The sequence below is a fragment of the Myxine glutinosa genome, chromosome 7, assembly GCF_964187855.1.
Source record: "Myxine glutinosa chromosome 7, kmMyxGlut1.1, whole genome shotgun sequence".
NCBI lineage: Eukaryota > Metazoa > Chordata > Myxini > Myxiniformes > Myxinidae > Myxine > Myxine glutinosa.
Genome location: NC_136267.1, coordinates 129,957,879 through 129,977,390, shown reverse-complemented (window position 1 = coordinate 129,977,390; position 19,512 = coordinate 129,957,879). Strand labels below are relative to the sequence as shown.

At 44.6% G+C, this 19,512-nt stretch overlaps 1 protein-coding gene across 1 annotated transcript in view; it reads left to right on the top strand.

The window, feature by feature from the left end:
* The window catches only part of VWDE (von Willebrand factor D and EGF domains), a 184,755-nt gene that overhangs the window by 1,069 nt on the left and 164,174 nt on the right, over nt 1-19,512 (top strand). The gene's annotated exons all lie outside the window — the stretch shown is intronic.

Genomic DNA, 19,512 nt, shown 5'->3' with positions numbered 1-19,512 from the left:
TGAAAGAGCGAACATTAATCACACAGAAAGACAAACAGACACACAAAACAAATAACATCGGGAGCGGTAGACAAGATGGGGAGAGAGGGGGAAGGACACAAACACAACATTTGAGAGCAGGGACCGAGAGACATGGAGACATCGAGAGAACTGTGGGAGCGAGAGGGCTTTGGGGGGGAGGCATGGGAAGGGGGGGGGGGGGGGGTGGGAGAGGTCTAAAACATATGGACACTGCCAAGACTTCCAGGAAAGAAGTTGGAATTTCAAACAAGGTGGATCTGGGGTGAATTAGTGGGGGTAGAAAAGATCAAGGTTTTGGATGGGGGAAGATAAGAGATGGTGGTGAACAGCTGTTTTGAAGACCTGGAGGGAGGAGTGTGATTGAAGTGAGTGTGGGAGTTTGTTCCAGAGGCGGGAGAAAAGAGGAATGAAAGAGTGAGGGTGAGCAGAGAGCCGAGATTTCGGCAGTTTAACCATCAGAGGGTGGCTGGCAGATCTTGTGCGACCTGTAGGAATATTTGGGGGACAGAGCACAGAGAGAGCTGGGGGAGCAAGGCCGGAGAGGAGTCGGTAGAAGACAGAATGTCCACCTACCTGCCTGCGGTGAGTGAGTGAAAGGCCCTCAGAGATAGCTTCATCGCGGGAGATTCCAATGATTCTGAAAGCTTTGGATTCAACAGCGTGAAGCCGAGCCAGGTGTGAGGCAGGAGCACCAGCCCATAGGGGAGAACAGTATTCCATTGAGCTGCGGATGAAAGCCTTGTATGTGGTGAGGAGCTCAGGTGTGCCTAGGAAGGACTTCGCACGACGGAGGATGCCCAGTCGGCGACTGGCTTTGGAGGCCAGCTTGGAAATGTGGTTTTCCCAAGAAAGATCATGGCAGATGGTGAGACCCAAAAGCTTGAGCGACAGAACTTCTTGGAGAGGATTGTTGAGAAAGTAGATGGGAGGGTTGTCCAGTCGATCTTTTCGGAGAGACATAGTAAGAGTGTGAGATTTGTCAGGATTGAAAGACATGTTCCACATGTTTGACCAGTCTGTGATTTTGTCCAGGTCTTCAGAGAGTGAGGAGGCTGCAGACTGCCGATCTGAGGGAAGAGGAATGGAGCGGCAGAGAGTGGAGTCATCAGCAAAGAGATACAGAGGATTTTCCAGAGAGTCGGAGAGATCATTGATAAAGACCAGAAAAAGCACAGGGCCCAGCACACTGCCTTGGGGAACTCCAGCCTGAACGGGAAGGGGAGATGAGAGAAATCCATTCAGGGCCACACGTTGACTACGACCAGAGAGTAAGTCCGCAAGCCATGCATGGAGATTTCCATGGATACCATAGGAGGAGAGTTTGATGAGCAGAGCTGGGTGCCAGACCGTATCGAAGGCACGTGATATGTCAAGGGAGACAGCTCTGATTTCCTGTTTGGCATTGAGGACCTCCATCCATTGTTGAGACAGCAGAAGCAGCATGTCCAGAGTAGAGTGACCTGGTCTGAAACCAAAGGTTTTTTAACCTTTAAAAAACAATTGTACCCATGTCCGAAGGAAGTGGTGTACTTTGGCAGTGTGTGAGCAATCCATGCAAGTTACAGGACTTCCAGATGCTGACAACTTTAGAACCCTTTAGAACTACCCTTTAGAACCCTTTAGAATTACCCTTTAGAACCCATTATAATTACCCTTTAGAATCCTTCAGAATCATCTTTTATAACCCATTAGAATTACCCTTTACAACCCATTGCAATTACCCATTAAAATTACTCTTTAGAACCCTTTACGATCACCCTTTAGAACCCTTTATAATTACCCTTTAGAATTACCTATGAGAATTATCTTTTAGAACACATTAGAATTACTCTTTACAACACTTTAGAATTACCCTTTAGAATTATCTGAAATAATTACCCTTTAGAATTACCCATGAGAATTATCTTTTAAAACACATCAGAATTTCCCTTTACAACCATTTAGAATTCCCCTTTAGAATTATCCTAAATAATTACCCCTTAGAACCATTTATAATTACCCTTTAGAATTACCCATGAGAATTATCTTTTAGAACACATCAAAATTTCCCTTTACAACCCTTTAGAATTACCCTTTAGAATTACCCTTTAGAACCCATCAGAATTATTAACCTTTAGAACCCTTTATAATTACCCTTTACAACCCATCAGAATTATAACCCTTTAGAACCCATTAGAATTACCCTTTAGAACCCCTTAAAATTACCCTTTAGAAGCCATCAGAATTATTACCCTTTAGCACCCTTTAGAACTCATTAGAATTACCCTTTGGAACCTTTTATAATTACCATTTAGAATTACCCATGAGAATTACCTTTTAAAATACATCAGAATTATCCTTTACAACCCTTTAGAATTACCCTTTAGAACCCATTAGAATTACACTTTAGAACCCATCAGAATTACCCTTTAGAACCCATCAGAATTATTACCCTTTAGAACCCTTTAGAACCCACTAGAATTACCCTTTAGAATTACCCATTAGAATTACCCTTTATAAACCTTTTGAATTTCCCTTTAAACCCATTAGAATTATTATCCTTCAGAATACTTTGGAACCCTTTAAAATTACCCTTTGGAATTTCCCTTTAGAATTACCCTTTAGAACCCATTAGAATTATTATCCTTTAGAATCCTTTAGAACCCACTAGAATTACCCATTAAAATTACGCATTAGAATTACTCATTAGAATTACCCATTAGAATTACCCATTAGAATTACCCTTTATAATTACCCTTTAGAACCCATTAGAATTATTATCCTTTAGAATCCTTTAGAACCCACTATAATTACCCTTTAGAATTACCCATTAGAATTACCCTTTATAATCCTTTAGAATTACCCTTTAGAACCCATTAGAATTATTATCCTTTCGAATCCTTGAGAAGCCATTAGAATTACCTTTACAACCCTTTATAATTACCCTTTAGAACCCTCCAGAATCCTTCAGAATGTATGTATGTGATATGTGTTATGTATGTAATATGTATGTACATATATATGTATGTATGTATGCAATGTGTATGTATGTATGTAATATGTATGTGTGTATGTAATATTTATGTATGTATGTAATATGTATGTAATATATATGTATGTTACATGTATGTATGTAACATGTATTATGTAATATGTATGTGTGCAATATGTGTGTATGTAATATGTACGTAATATATATGAATGTAACATGTATTGTGTAATATGTATGTAACAAGTATGTAACATGTATGTATGTACTAGTGGGGCATGCTTGCAGACTGCAAGGAGATACTGGGGTGCATCCAACATGCAGACATAAATATAAACCTTTTATTTGATGAGATGGGTTGGGAAAGCTCTTTCTTTCTTTGATGAAGTGGATTTTGGTTACATTCCACAAGCGGCTAAATAACTCAAGTAAATCAAGAATGCGTGATCAGAATGAGCTCTTAATTTAACCGTTTACAGCTATAGTCATTTTAATTGTAAATTTGACAAAGGTTATAAAGTAAAACTATTCTTTACATTCTAATGGGTTGCTGGGCAATGCCAAGAGACATAATTTATCATTCTAAATCGAAGATTAGTGTTAATGGGTGGATCTGGAACTTATAAACCAAAGTGGAAAACATACAGTAATTGTCATATTCTTGTAACTGCTGCGAACAACAGAGCCGAATCGAGTTATCAGCACTGTTAAGTTAGCATCTTCCCTTTTTAATACATTGATTAAATTTAGATAATTCCAGTAATCTCTGTATGTCTGTGTGTATGTCTGTGTGTCTGTGTGTCTGTGACCGCTGTTTCTCGACAACCACGGGTCCGATATACTTGAAACTTGCCAGGTATATTGCTGGGGACCCGAGGATGTGCCTTTTCAAGGTTTCATATTAATCGGAGAAGTAGTTACCGAGCTATGGCGATTTAGCCGTTCGCCGTTCGCTTTGGCTTTGCGAATGGACCGAACCATTTCATGTAAATAGAGGGGGGGGGGGGGGGGGTTCTGTGGTCGTTCGCTTTGGCTTTGCGAATGGACCAAACCATTTCATGTAAATAGAGGGGGGGGTTCTGTGGTCGTTACTGCCACGCGGTTTGGAATGTTTTTCCGAACGGGCACCCACGTACGGGCACGTCCTAGTTGATTAAATTTAGATTAGTAACGATTTACATAATGGGCTGCAAGAAAGAGAGCGATTCTTTGTCTGATCTGGGTTCACTTTCCGAACCGATGATACAAGCAGTAAGGTATATAACATATAACAATCATTTTGCATGCCTTACTGGGTAAACAAAACGCTGTTGCAAAGCATAAATTCAGTTTCCAGAAGAATATATTCTTTACATTTCAGAGGCGGAGTTTACAATTTAACTTGTTACGAGGCAACGATAACATCCCCTCTCTTCCTCAGATGTATTTGTACTGGGCGGTGTATTTCAGCACGAGAGTGACGCAAGCACGCAGGGAATGATAAAACGATTATTTCTTTTGATGTTTTGGATAATTTATTTATTCAATCTCATCTGTATTTTGAGGATTTTCCATCATATGGCCTTGGACAAAGCCTTGATTTCACATTGCCTCAATTTCCCAGGACAAAGCAATTTCTTTATTTCCGTGTTAATTTCCAGCTACGTGGATCATGAATATAGGGAAATTATGCATTGATGAAAACATGTTCTGAATGCTCGTCATAACCAGGGTCCCTGACAAGAAGTCAGGTTGTATATGTAAACGTGCAACGCCTTTAAATATACACTGTAACACATGCCTGCCATTCTCCACCATCTGTAAATGGTAAACGACTTCCTCACACTGTACACAGTCCGTAAATGATACAAATGCACAGCCGCTTCTCTAATCATACTGCCATAAAACTAAAAAACACCAGCTCCTGCAGGGAGTGACCGTGCCCTTTCAATATCACATTATGTCCCGTTATTTTAGGTCACCTGACCCACCATGGGCAGAGTGAGGCTGCACTGACCAACTTTTATTTGCTGATATTTTTGAGGTTTTTTTTGTTAACGGCATGGAAACCCGATCTCTCAATGGTGAAGAATCACTTAAAAATTTAATTATTCTCATATCCGAATCCATATTCAGATCTTCACCAAAATTTAACCAACTCTTACTTGTCACACACACGGCCGGTCCACCAAGTTTCGTCTGAATCCGTCCACAACCTTTTGAGATATCCTGCTTTATGCCGTTTTCTTCAGATCTTATCACAAATGAAGACTTTGATTTCTATACACTTCTCATGTGGTAATATACCTTCCGAGGAGCCGTAGCATTCACCACACATTCAAAACACAACAGTGATATTACTACCTATACTTTTATAGTTATATATTACCTATACTATACTATTATTATATTACCATCTATACCAAATCTGGCCTCCAAAGCCAGTCGACGACTGGGCATCCTCCGTTGTGCGAAGTCCTTCCTTGGCACACCTGAGCTCCTCACCACATACAAGACTTTCATCCGCAGCTCAATGTATACTGCTCTCCCCTCTGAGCTGGTACACCTGCCTCACACCCAGCTCGGCTTCAAGCTGTTGAAACCAAAGCTTTCAGAATCATTGGAATCTCCCGCGATGAAGCTAACTCTGAGGGCATTTCACTCACTCACCGCAGGCAGGTTGGTGGACATTCTGTCTTCTACCGACTCCTCTCCGGCCTTGCTCCCCCAGCTCTCTCTGTGCTCTGTCCCCCAAATATTCCTACAGGTCGCACAAGATCTGCCAGCATCCCTCTTCTGGTGAAACTGCCAAAATCAAGACTCTCTGCTCACCTTCACTCTTTCATTCCTCTTTTCTTCCGCCTCTGGAACAAACTCCCTCACTCTCTTTAATCCCACTCCTCCCTCCAGGTCTTTAAAACAGCTGTTCACCACCATCTCTTATCTTCCCCCATCCAAAGCCTTGATCTCTTCTACCCCCGTTAATTCACCCCAGATACACTTTTGTGAAATACCGACTTCTTTCCTGGAAGTCCTTGCAGTGTCCATATGTTTTATACCTCTCCCACCTCCCACCAAGCCCTCTCCCTCCTACAGTTCTATCGATGTCCCTGCTCAAATGTTGTGTTTGTGTCCTTCCCCCTCTCTCCCCATCTTGTCTACCGCTCCCCTTATTTTGTGTTTTATGTGTCGGTTTGACTTTTTGTGTGATTAATGTTCGGTCTTTCGCAAGCCTCGATCTTGTATACAACAACAACAACAACAACTAAAAGAGCCTTTGAGATATGAGCGCCAACACATTTTTAACTGACGGACGGAGGGACAGACAGACACCAACATTGAATCGAGGGTTTTCGTTAATAAAACTCAAGAATGCGGAAACGGACATTGCTGAAATTTGGAACATTTTACCTCGACGTATAAAACATTTACTTCTGAAATTTGCAGATTATTTCGTCCAGCAGAAGCCGAGAAACGAATTTTCAGTCCCCATGGTAAAGCTGCATTCAGAGAAACGATCCCTTCTATAAAGGGAGGGGAGCATCGCACTTCCCTTGATACTACTCTACTACGACTACTTTGATGGTCCCATCAGTCTCCCCCCTTATTGTGCTTTGGAGCCAGTTTTGCTACATCATCGCCCCAGGAGAGGTCTTTCCTGATAGTGAGACCTAAAAGGTCAATGCCTCTTCCAGTGGCTCACCATTGAAATAGTTTAATACTAAGTGGATTAGTTTTATGTTCCTTTGACAGGGAGATGGTGAGACTGGGATTTTTCCAGGATTGAAAGATGTGTTCCATTTATCAGACCAGCAGCTAATCAATTCCAGAACAGTGCAGAGAAAGATGCAGTTGCAGTCTGCCTGTCAGCAGGTTGGATACAATGTGCAGTAATCTGCAAAAGGCAGGGAGCGTTTTTATAAAGTTGTGATTCTGCTACTTCAACTCACTCAAATGTCAGTGTGAACTTCAGTATGAACATAGTGAAATGAACAAAATGAACAAAACATGTATGAACAAAACTCTCCTCAGTGAAAGACACATGAAAGCCCACAGAATCTTGTTTCTCACAGTCTGAGAGTCCTTTAGGTGCTTTTTTGCAAACTCCAAGCGGGCTTTCATGTGACTTTCACTGAGGAGAGGCTTCCGTCTGGCCACTCTGCCATAAAGCCCAGATCGGCGAAGTGTTGCAGTGATGGTTGTCCTTCTGGAAGTTTCTCCCATCTCCACACAGGATATCTGGAGCTCAGCCAGAGTGACCATCGGGTTCTTGGTCACCTCTCTTACCAAGGCCCTTCTCTCCCGATTGCTCAGTTTGGCCAGGTGGCCAGCTCTAGGAAGAGTCCTGGTTGTTCCAAACTTCTTCCATTTAAGAATTATGGAGGCCACTGTGCTCTTGGGAACCTTCAATGCAGCAGAATTTTTTTCGTAGGCTTCACCAGATCTGTGCCTCGACACAATCCTGTCTCTGAGCTCTACAGGTAGTTCCTTCGACCTCATGGCTTGGTTTTTGCTCTGATATGCATTGTCAGCTTTGAGATCTTATATAGACAGGTGTGTGCCTTTCCAAATCATGTCCAATCAATTGAATTTACCACAGGTGGACTCCAATCAAGGTGAAACATCTCGAAGATGATCAAGAGAAATGGGAGGCACCTGAGCTAAATTTCAAGTGTCATAGCAAAGGGTCTGAATACTTATGTCAGTGATATTTCAGTTTTTTCTTTTTAATAAATTTGCAAAACTTTCTAAAATCCTGTTTTCTCTTTGTCATTATGAGGTATTGAGTGTAGATTGATGAGGGAAAAATGAATTTAAACGATTTCAGCATAAGGCTGCATCATAACAAAATGTGAAAAAGTGAAGGGGTCTGAATACTTTCTGAATGCACTGTATATATTGTGCCCCATAAAATGATCGCAAATATATGAACTGGAATTATAGCACAAAAGTTCAAACTGTAGATTGCAACTACGATGAGCCATGTCTCATGATGTTGAACTTTGTCTGGTATTGGAGAGTAGAAGCAAACAGTCTCAGGAACTCAACTTTGACCCTTCCAAACCCATGCCTGGCAGAGTGTACATGATCAAGCTGAAAATTCCTGGTTGACCTCTTCCTGGTCAACTCTTCAAAGCGCAACCTCTTTGCTACACACCACACCTTGCAATAGTTAAACACTTTAATTACCTCAGTTTGTCCAAAGTAGGGTAAGGTTAAAAGTAATTCCCATGAAGGTTAATAAACCAGCTGAGACAGGTCAGCTCTTCAGGGTGTTTTGGAGACTTAATTTTCTTTGTACACAAATGTGGCAGAAATTTTGATCTCCTTCCCTGATGAGTTATTGTTTAAAACGGCTGAATATTATTTAAATGTTGAATTACGTTTCAAAAAAGTAGGAATTTTTAAGGTCTGCAGTCTGCAGGATCCCTTTTTGTGAAAAATGAAGTAATTGACACATAATTGTGCAAGTTATGATTGCAGCTGTAAAATGCCATTTTCTAACTGTTAATCCGAAACCTCAGGCATGCTCTCTATGTCTAGAAATTCTGCAAGGCTCTATCCAAACTTTGCAGCACAAGCAATACTAGCCCACTCAAATCCTCTCCAACCCACATAGCTGAACACACCTGACAGTATCTTTTATTTTCCATTAATAATAATAATAATAATAATACATTTATTTTATATAGCGCTTTTCAAGAAGCCCAAAAGCGCTTTGACAGAGTACAAAAAAACAAGTGCAAAAAGACAAAAATCAATAGGTAAATAATCAAAGCAAAAGGAAGGAGAAGGAGAAGTGATAGTCAGGGGTTAAATGCTGTGGGTTGAATGTTGAATGCAGTGTTGAACAGGTGGGTCTTGAGTGATGTTTTGAATGTGGTGAGTGAGGAGGAGTCTCTGATGGTGTGAGGTAGTGAGTTCCAGAGGGTGGGAGCAGCGATGGAGAAGGCCCTGTCCCCCCAGGATCTGAATTTGGTCCGGATGGGGGGGGGGGGGTCAGGAGGTTGGTACCAGCAGAGCGGAGGTTGCGGGTGGGAGTGTGTCTGGAGAGGAGGTCAGTCAGGTAAGATGGGGCCAGGTTATGGAGGGCATTGTAGGTCAAGAGGAGGATTTTGTACTGGATTCTCTGGGGGATGGGGAGCCAGTGAAGCTTATAAAGGACGGGGGTGATGTGGTCACGGGTCCGGGAATGGGTGAGTAGACGGGCAGCAGAGTTCTGAATGTATTGGAGTTTATTGGTGATTTTTGAGGGTGAACCATAGAGGAGGCTGTTGCAGTAGTCCAGACGGGAGGTGATGAAGGCGTGGATGAGGGTTTCTGCAGCCGTGGAGGAGAGGGATGGACGGAGACGGGCGATGTTTTTCAGGTGAAAGAAGGCTGACTTTGTGATCTGTTTAGTGTATTTGTCGAAGGAGAGGGATTGGTCAAAGATGATGCCAAGATTCCGGATGTGAGGGGAGGTGGATACTGGGAAACCGTCGATGTTGAGGGCGAAGTTATGGGTGGATTTGGTGAGCGTTTTTGGGCCAATGATGATTATTTCAGATTTATCATAGTTAAGTTTGAGGAATTTGATTTGAAGCCAGGATTTTATTAACTTAGGAACTTATTAACCTAGGATATTAACTGAGGTGAAGTGGGCTCACACCTGAAAAGGAAAGAGTAGGCTGGTTTAATTGGCCAAATGTCATTATACCAGCATGTACCTACAATTCGTCACCAATGCGTACACGCCGACTGGCACATTCCCATGCCAACCAGCATACTGTATGCCACACAGACCAGCACATGCTCCTGCAGAGTGCAGACAAGCCAGCATCTAGATCCTCCAGCTGCTTCATTTGATATTCTGTTCACGGTACTTCCAAGTATTTATCAAATTATTTTTTCAACTGTGCAATTGATACATTAGACATGCTCGAAAACTACAAATTGAATTTGTGTATGTCTGCATCACTTACCTGCTACGACAAAAATATAAACAAATAAAGAGGCCACATTTTTCCGACAAACAGAAGAGTTCTCAGTAACCACAATGAAATGATGCTCCAGGTTTTGGAAAAGTGGGTGATAAGTATTCTGAAAGGATTTCCGGGACCTTTATTCCATTCCAAAAGCCTCTGAAGGGAAAACAGACTGAATCAATGCGACATCAGATGTGGTGTTTCAGCAGCTGTGCATACCTTTCTCTCCTTGGGCACCCTACACCATAATTTGGAATTTCTGACATGAAGCTAAGCCAATTTTCTGGGGTTGGATAATCAAACCACCTTGAAACAGTTCCCCACCAACATTTTCAGATCATCATAGAGATGGGTGGGAGTTAGCATCTTGGATCTATGAATTGTATCCTTGCTTGACCTTCTCTTGCTGGAAAACGATTCCATATACCACATGCCTTCTGAGTATAATTTGTGTCTCAATCCAGTTTTGTTTTACTTTTATCTTCAAGTTACAAATGTAATTCACCTCTTGTCAAGCCAACTCTTGGTGTGTCTTGGTCTTGCTGCAGGCACGTGTTGCCTTAAAGTTGGATGGAGGTTATGAAGCCACTGAAGGTGGATGGAGGTTATGTTTTCACCCCTGTCTGTCTGCGAATAGGATATCTCAAACAGTTGTGGACGGATTCAGAAGAAATTGGGTGGGCAGGTTGGGTGCGCAACAAGGACAACTTGATTCGATTTTGGTGAAGACACGGATGCGGACACGAGAAATTTTCAATCTTCCCAGTGATTCTTAACCACTGAATGATCAGGCCAAAAACGATATATAGAATGATGTTTCGGAAAGTTGTGGACGATTTATATCAAAACTAGGTGGATGGGTTGGCTAGGCAGTGAGCATTGATCTTCTGATAGTGAGAAGGTGATAATAGTGAAACTAAAGATGAATGAGAAAAGGCCAGTGTTCTGAGGAATACCGCACCTATTTCCAGGAGTTGTGATGGGATGATTATCCACTAAGAATCACTCTTCCTGTGTGTCACACATGATTCCAGCGATTGGTGGATAGTCCCTTTGATATGGATTACCATTGATCTTCAATGAAGAATTTCCATTAATATTCAGTTTGCCAGAGTTCCTTAGTGTTAGACTCAAGCAATAGCTATGTTGATATCAAGGGCACAAACTTTAACTTCTGCTCTGGTGGACAACTGCTGTGTCGATATCTAAACTAGTCTGTGATGAGTGATGACACACAAGGCAGTGATTCTAAAAGAACCAAAAATCAAGTATCTGCCAGCTGCTGATTTTGGGAGGAGGCTGGTTGAGATGGGATTTGTCCTGTTTTGTTGGGCACGGCATGTGGAGTAAGCTTGAGCCGTCCCCACCCCCTGCTAATATATACAGGGTGTTTCAAAAAGATTGTTACAACTTTAACTTCCTGCCATTTCTTTACTTTTTGACCTATACCGTTTTCCTTTTCAGCGTTTTGTGGTGTTATCGTGGTATTTGTTCCCTGGGATTTCTAGCTCTGTAGCTCCACTACGCCATTGACAGTGGAGCAGAACACAAAAGTGGTGGCTCTGTGGTATGAGACTAAATCAACAACCACAACAACATTTTCTGGGGGACAGAAACACCTGAGGAGATCACTGAGAGGTAACTGAAAGCGCCTATGGTCACATGCTTCTGCGCCTTCGATGCCAGATGGGGAATGCTAGAGCCTTACTGGTTTGAGAATGACAACAGCAAGATGGTGACGATCAACGGTGAGCGCTACCGGGCCGTGCTCCAGAAGTTCCATAATGATCTAGCCCAAAAGGTCACCTCAAACCAGCTCAGCATGACCTGGTTTATGCAGGATGGTGCACCCCCGCATACAGCAGGTGACAACATCACTTTCCTGCAGCAGCTCTTCAGAAACCGCATCGTTGCCCTGGGTACCGCTCATGACTGGGCACACCATAGCCCAGACTTGAACTCTCTGGACTACTGGTTCTGGGTGGCTGCCATGGGCTCTGTCTACGTCAACCGCCCTGCCGCTCTGGATGATCTGAAGCAGGAGGTGTCGAACTACCTCCAGGCAGTGCCACATGAGACCGACAGGAAAGTTGGACAGAACTTTGGAGTCAGGATCAATGCCTGTCTGAACCGCGGAGGGGCACACATCGAGAATGTCAATTACAAGGATGTTGCGTAAATGCCAATTTCAGACCTTGGGCTCTCACTAACTCCAGCAGTGAGTTACTGCAATAGCAATCAGTGATAGAGAATACCATGTCATAAGCTTTCAAGAAATGTTTGGTTCACGTTCCTGAGGTTTCTGTTTCTTTGTAAATAAACGTTTAAAGTTGTATCACTCTTTTTGAAACACACTGTATATACAGTCATGTGAAAAAGTAAGGACACCCCATGTAAAGTTTTGACTTTTTCCACATATTTCAACATACAGCTATTTGATCTTCATTTCAACAATATTGATAGATAAAGGTGATATAATATAACAAATATCATGAAACATTTACATTTTGTAGTCCATTGTATAATTTAAATAAACATAAATGCAAATTTCGCATGTGGAAAAAGTAAGTACACCCTTGGCTCTAATAGGTGGTATTGCCCCCTTTGGCAGAAACAACCTCAAGTAGGCGTTTCTTATAACTGTCTACCAGTCTCTGACATCGACTGGGAGAAATTTTTGTCCACTCCTCCATGCAGAATTCTTTCAGCTGTGCGATGTTTGAGGGGTTTCTTGCATGCACAGCTCGTTTCAAATCCCCCCACAACATCTCGATGGGATTTAGATCCGGGCTTTGACTTGGCCATTCCAGAACCCTCCATTTCTTTCTTTTCAGCCATTCCTTGGTGGATTTATTGGTATGTCTAGGGTCATTGTCATGTTGCAAGGTCCACTTTCGGTTGAGCTTCAACTTTGCAACAGCTGGCCTCACATTATCCTCAAGCACCCTCTGGTACAATGAAGAATTCATAGTGGATTCTATGATTGTGAGCTGCCCAGGCCCTGATGCAGCATAGCTGCCCCAAACCATAATATTTTCACCACCATGCTTTACAGTTGGTATCAGGTTCTTGTGGTCAAATGTTGTCTTTGGTTTTCGCCAAACATGTCTTCTGGTACTGTGGCCAAATAGCTCTACCTTTGACTCATCTGTCCAGAGCACATTGTTCCAGAAGTGCTGGTCTTTGCCGAGGTGCTCATTGGCAAACTTTAGTCTTGCCCTGATGGTCTTTGTGGACAGAAAAGGTTTCCTCCTGGCACACCTCCCATATAGATCAAATTTGTGCAGCCTCTTTCTAATGGTAGACTCGTGCACTTTGACATCATCAGTGGCAAGAGCTACCTGTAGGTCCCGTGATGACATTCTGGGGTTCTTGGAGACTTCTTTCAGCATCTTGCGGTCTGCTCTCGGGCTGAACTTGCTGGGGCGGCCTGGCCTGAACAAGTTAACAGTTGTTTAGAATCTTCTCCACTTGTAGATGATCTTCCGGACAGTCGAATTATTGATTTCAAATGGTTTGGAGATCTTTTTAAATCCCTTCCCAGACACGTAGGTATCTATAACCTTCTTTCTGAAGGCCTCAGAGAGCTCTTTTGATCTAGGCATGGTGATGCCGCACACTTCAACATCAAAGAGCAAACCAAACTAAATGTCTGAGGTTTAAATAAGGCAGGTTCCTCCAAGATCCTCTCTAACGATGTTGTCATCATTTGCACCTGAGCCGGTGCACTTGATTCTAATTTTAGGTATTTGAAGTCGTGATAAATGTAGGGGTGTATGTACTTACTTTTTCCACATGCGAAATTTGCATTTATCTTTATTTAAATTATACAATGGACTACAAAATGTAAATGTTTCATGATATTTGTTATATTATATCACCTTTATCTATCAATATTGTTGAAATGAAGATCAAATAGCTGTATGTTGAAATATGTTGAAAAAGTCTAAACTTTACATGGGGTGTACTTACTTTTTCACATGACTGTATACGAAAGAAAAACCGAAAGACCGAAAGTCTAACACTGGCGTAGCTGGGCTTCTTTGATACTTTAGTTGAAGAGGATAGTATGACCTAGGTGGAGATACCAGTTATAGTGGGGCGGCTTAGCCCAAATATTCAAAAGAATTGTGCATTTTGTGATACAAGCACCAAATTTGGCACAAATGTACATTAATATGTTGCGAACATTTTCAGATATTGGGCCACTTGAAATTCCGTAATTTTTTTTTTCAAATTTTTTCAAATTTCGTAATTTCAAATTTTTCGGGTGACACCGTCACAATTTCGGTCTTCGAGGCCGGCCGATAGGCAAAGTGTGACCGGAAGGGACGAGGTTCTCCTGACCACGTGGCCCTCGATCTGGGAAGCGAGAGGCGTTCCATTAGTGGACGCGCCCCTCACGCCCGACTTTTGGGCGGCCCCGGCAGGCCGTTTGTTTTGACGTTCCGTGACAGGCCCCGCACCCCCACCTCCGGGCCGACCGGAAGCTTGTGCTGAGTACATCATACCTGAACAACTCAGTGAGGCAGAACACAGCAGTGCACACCAGGGTGACCCCTTCAGTGCATAAACCAATTAACCTGTCCACTGCAGGGCATATAGAAATGAAGTTATTTTCTGCATATAATAATAATATAAGTTCAGTTCTATATAACAATTTCTGTTATCACCACTACCACTACAACTACCACTACTACAAGCTTTGTCTGGAATTTTGTGGACTAACAGACAAACAGACATACAGACAAGCTGGGATCAAAACATTACCTCCTTCCACCATTGAGTGTAGAGGTAAACATCATGGAAATTATATCATGCCCTAGATTTAATTCATGCTTACCCGTGTATTTGCTTCACTGGTTCACAAGGTCTTTTGCATACATGTAATTCAGACTCTCGTCTTCATTGCTGACCACACAATGTTCGCAACATATTAATGTACATTTGTGCCAAATTTGGTGCTTGTATCACAAAATGCACAATTCTTTTGAATATTTGGGCTAAGCCGCCCCACTATATCGGCCGGCCTCGAAGACCGAAATTGTGACGGTGTCACCCGAAAAATTTGAATTTACGAAATTTGAAAAAATTTGAAAAAAAAAATTACGGAATTTCAAGTGGCCCAATATCTGAAAATGTTCGCAACATATTGTTACAGACGTGGCTTGGATGTTATTTACCGAGCGGTTTTATGGTATGACCACGTCTGCACAAGTTACCCGATTGTGCCCGAACGTTGACTAGTCGCGCTATGCTAGACCAATGAAGGAAAAAGAAGACACACGGCTGGAATTAATACGACACGACACCAGGGATACGGTTCTCAAAGGTTGTTATTACAATAATGCGGAAGGTTTAGATTACAGGGACAAGAGGGAAACATAGGAAGGTGGGCACTTAAACACACTTATATTAACCCCAACGGACGACAGATAAACGGGACAAGGCTCACTCACACGGGGTTTGATGGCAAAGAAAGCGGGTAGCGATCGCTCCAGGTGCACCTGGGCTCAGGGCAGGATCACGTACGGTCCAGTTTAAGAGATGCGGTGGAGGTATTGCAGCGCTCGAGGGGTGGCGACTTCTCTCTCCAGGCTGGGGGCGCATCTGACGTCACATCCGGCGCGGGGCCGCGTATATCCGGCGGGGAGTGACACGCCCTCGGCTCGTTAGCTCCGCCTCGTGGAATCGGCACGTTGCTTCTCATTGGGTGCGTGGGGGGGTTACTGGCTCCGCCCCTGACGAGGAGCTGACAGCCAGCCCCTTCGGGGTAACGCCGTGGAGCGTATGGTCATGGCGGGTAACCGAGCCGGTGTGAGGACGCACACTCCCCGCCCCTCTGTTGTTGTAGTCGTAGTTGTAGTTGTAATTGTTGTTGTAGTTGTTGTTATTGTTGTTGTTTGGGGAAGAAGATGGGAGGAGGTATGGGAAAGGTCCTAAACTCACTACTGATGCCATATAATCACATTCTGGTGCAACGAAGAGTCATAATTAATGGAAACGAGGCCTTAACTGACATAGATTAAGAATAACTAGGAAGATGTCCGAAAGTTGGCTACGTGTGGTGCGGTGGACCTGGGCACGACATTTAATGGGGGAATAAGGGGAAGGTCGGCTCTACTGATTGTTATTTACATGCAATGGGACTAGGGAATGGGGGATTGGGGAAAGTTGGGGAGTATCGGAGAAAATAGGGGAATATTTACAAGCGGATATGGAGGCCAAATTCCATATTCGCAACATTGCACCCTTCTCTACCCTCGGGGCGTCCCGACCCGATAAATTTTTACCTACTTTAGTGTGGCACGCAATGTAGTTCCCTCTACTATTAACTCTACCCTGAGTGCGACAGTTTTACAGATATTCACAAATGAGTAAATATGTCCCCCTGCGACGTTGCACCCTTCTCCTCACAGAAACACACCCACAGGATAACCGAATCCGGAAAGAATTCTCAAACTAAACATACAGCCGGTAGGGAGCATTATTTACAAGATTACGCTGATATCTACACTACGATCCAGGACCTGTTTTTGGAGGAACACATGCAGATGTTATGCATAGAGAGAGCGCGCTTGCCAACATCGATACACCAACCCACGAGTGCTCTGTGGCCGACGGCCTTTAATAACGTGCAGAGCACCCTTTCCGAGCATCAACAGCACCACCCCACCACCAATCGGTGCAGTCACCATTGTTCAATGATTAAAAATAAATGCGACAACCCCTAACCCTGCAGGTGTCTCTTGCTCTTCTTGTGGTGCACTTGGTGTCAACTAAAAGTGGTTCACCTGTATGGCATAGGTGCCACGTTGACCCATAGGTCCATCCCCGGGTGGTGCTTGGCCGCAAACGAACTGCGGTCCATTGTGGGTGGCCACAAACATTGCGGTCCATATGGTGTATCGATCCCGGCAGCAAACAGCGAAAGTGCAGGCCCACAACTGCGCAGCCAGCACCTCTCTCTCCTCTCTCTCTACCCCAAAGCCAGATCCTCGGAGGTGGGAGACAAAAGAAGAAACAAGTGAGTAAGGTGGTAAGGGCGCAAAAGTGCACGCAATGTAAGGTGATGCACACTGGGGGCACATGGGAACCAGGTGAGACAGGTACGTTCCTATCGTACGCCCCCCCCCCCCACCAGGTAACCTACATGGCCCCTCCCTTACCCCTTACTGTATCCACACAACACAACACTACCCATAAACATCTACTTTACAAATCAACAAACATCCCTACTGTCTTCCCCGTTCCTCCCATATACCAAATTCGTCTTCTCTCCCTCCTAACCAATCAAATTTGCCATTTTCAACTCTCATCAAAATTTGCCATCTCCAACTCAACATCAAAATTTGCCATCACCAATTCATCATCAGTCCCTCCTAGGGAGGGAGAGATGGAATCACCCCAATGTCTCATCCACGTCGTGATGCGTCTCACAAATCCTCACAGCAATCTCATTTCCTGCACAAAACAAAGAAAACACAGGTGTGGAGTCATCATCATCACCACAGGTAAGTGGCTGCGTATGGTGCGACAGGTTCATCAATCCTAACTATTTCCTAAATGACTTTAACAACTTTACACTACCCGGGGTCTTCCTCCGGCCAAACCATTGGCCCTCTTACACTATGGGTTCTAAAAACCAATTCCCATTGGCCAAACTGTGGTGCTCTTCAATTTGGGGTCTCACTCCCCCGATTCATCTCCCGGTGCCCTCGTACAATTTCTGGGCTGTGGCGTGTACCTCTCCCAGTGGGTCTACCCACCTGCACCCCTCCACCACTGCAGTTGCCTCCGAGCTTACCTGCTCCTTACCCTAACCTATCTACCTGGGGAAGGCCCTCTGGCGCTCTCCCCACTCCGTGCCCTCTCTGGCACTGGGCTGCCCGATCCACACCCGGGATCCTCAGGCACCCACTCACAACTACCAGCTCCCAGAGCCCACCTGCGGCCTCACCTGGCCGACATCCTCACAGTGGTGGAGTGCCCAACCAACTACACACACTAACAGGCTACACGCCCAGCCATTTCCACAACACTAATGCACCCATCCACCACACCATTCTGCCACCGCACCACAAATGCCAATATCCAACCACAATTTACCTGCACCCTCTACCTAACACTTACACTACCCGCCCCGGGTGCTCGTGAAAGGGGTCCACTCTTCCCCCATCCACACCTTCACACCATGCACACCACTCCGTACCACTCACTCCAACTCTCTCCACACCCCTGTACCTGCACACCTGTGCTCTCACACCTGGTGCCACCTGCACCCTTCTCTCCCCAAGCGCATTCGCGCTGATCCACACACTCACTACTCATACACTGCTCCACACACCTGTCCAGTTGCACACCTGTGCAATCACACCTGTTCAATTCTCACACACACGGCATCATCTCAGCTAACTACTCCCTTCTGAAACTTGCGCTTCCCAGTCGTCCCTTTAAACTATTGCGCTCCCACGTCATTATCATCCACACTAAACTACCTGCGTCCCCACTACAGGTATCAGTCACTAACTAAACTTAACGTTACCTAAGGTCATCTTCTCTAGATCCCTACACACAATATCCTAACCCACCCGGGCTAGTTTTCACTGCCATACACCCCATAAGCTATTGCTCCTTTGCCCCACCTGTGAGGGATGGTGGATTTGCCATCCCACCACATCGGGGGTCTCTCACTACCAATTTCGCTCGTCCAAATCCAACAAATTAAAAATTTGCCAATCATCTGCAAATCACTGTACCATTACCAATCATCACTCTGCCAATCCTTTGCCAATCATCAAATTTTGTTTTTCTCTAATTTTGGGTCCAAAACACTAACCTCATCACCCAGTCGACTCACTACTGCCTCTCGGTGCGCCAATCCCTGTCCAAAGCCCGGCTTCGTAAAGCCAAGCAATGGATGCTGGTTGTTTTGTGCCAGCGGCTGGATGCGTCCGGCATTCGGGGCAGGGACGGGGGCTTACCCGGGCCGAGATCCCACGCACCACCTCGGCGTGGAGCCATCCAATGTCCCGATCTCGACCTGCCGGCACGTCTCAACAAAACGTGGTCGCCATAACGACCCTTCCTATCGGGCTGCCAGCTCCGCCTAGTGGAGCCTGGACGCGGCCGTTCAAAGCGAGGCCCGGCACGCACCGAGGGCCTGCTTCGGCTAAAAGTCGCTCTAACCTCTAACCCGTGTAACGTCGATGCTTCACCTGGACGCTTACACCCCGCAGCCCGTTCCTTGCTCACCCATCCAGCTGTGCCCATGCTCCTCGTACCGTTCCTTACACACCCAGGCACACCCATTCCACTCACAGCCTTGGTCACACACCTGACCACCGAACACTTTGGCACACATTCGTTGGTAGCACACCTCACCAATACACCTCTTCGCGCCCCCTCCTCGGTCACCTCCTCTGTGACAATCACAGGTGTGCCCTCATTCGCACACCCAACCACGTGCCTCACCACCAACTCCAGCGTGCATTCCCACTCACGCTCCACCATTCCAGGTGTGCATCCTTCCATCCCAGGTGTACATCCTCGCTCACCTGTCACAACTAACTCACG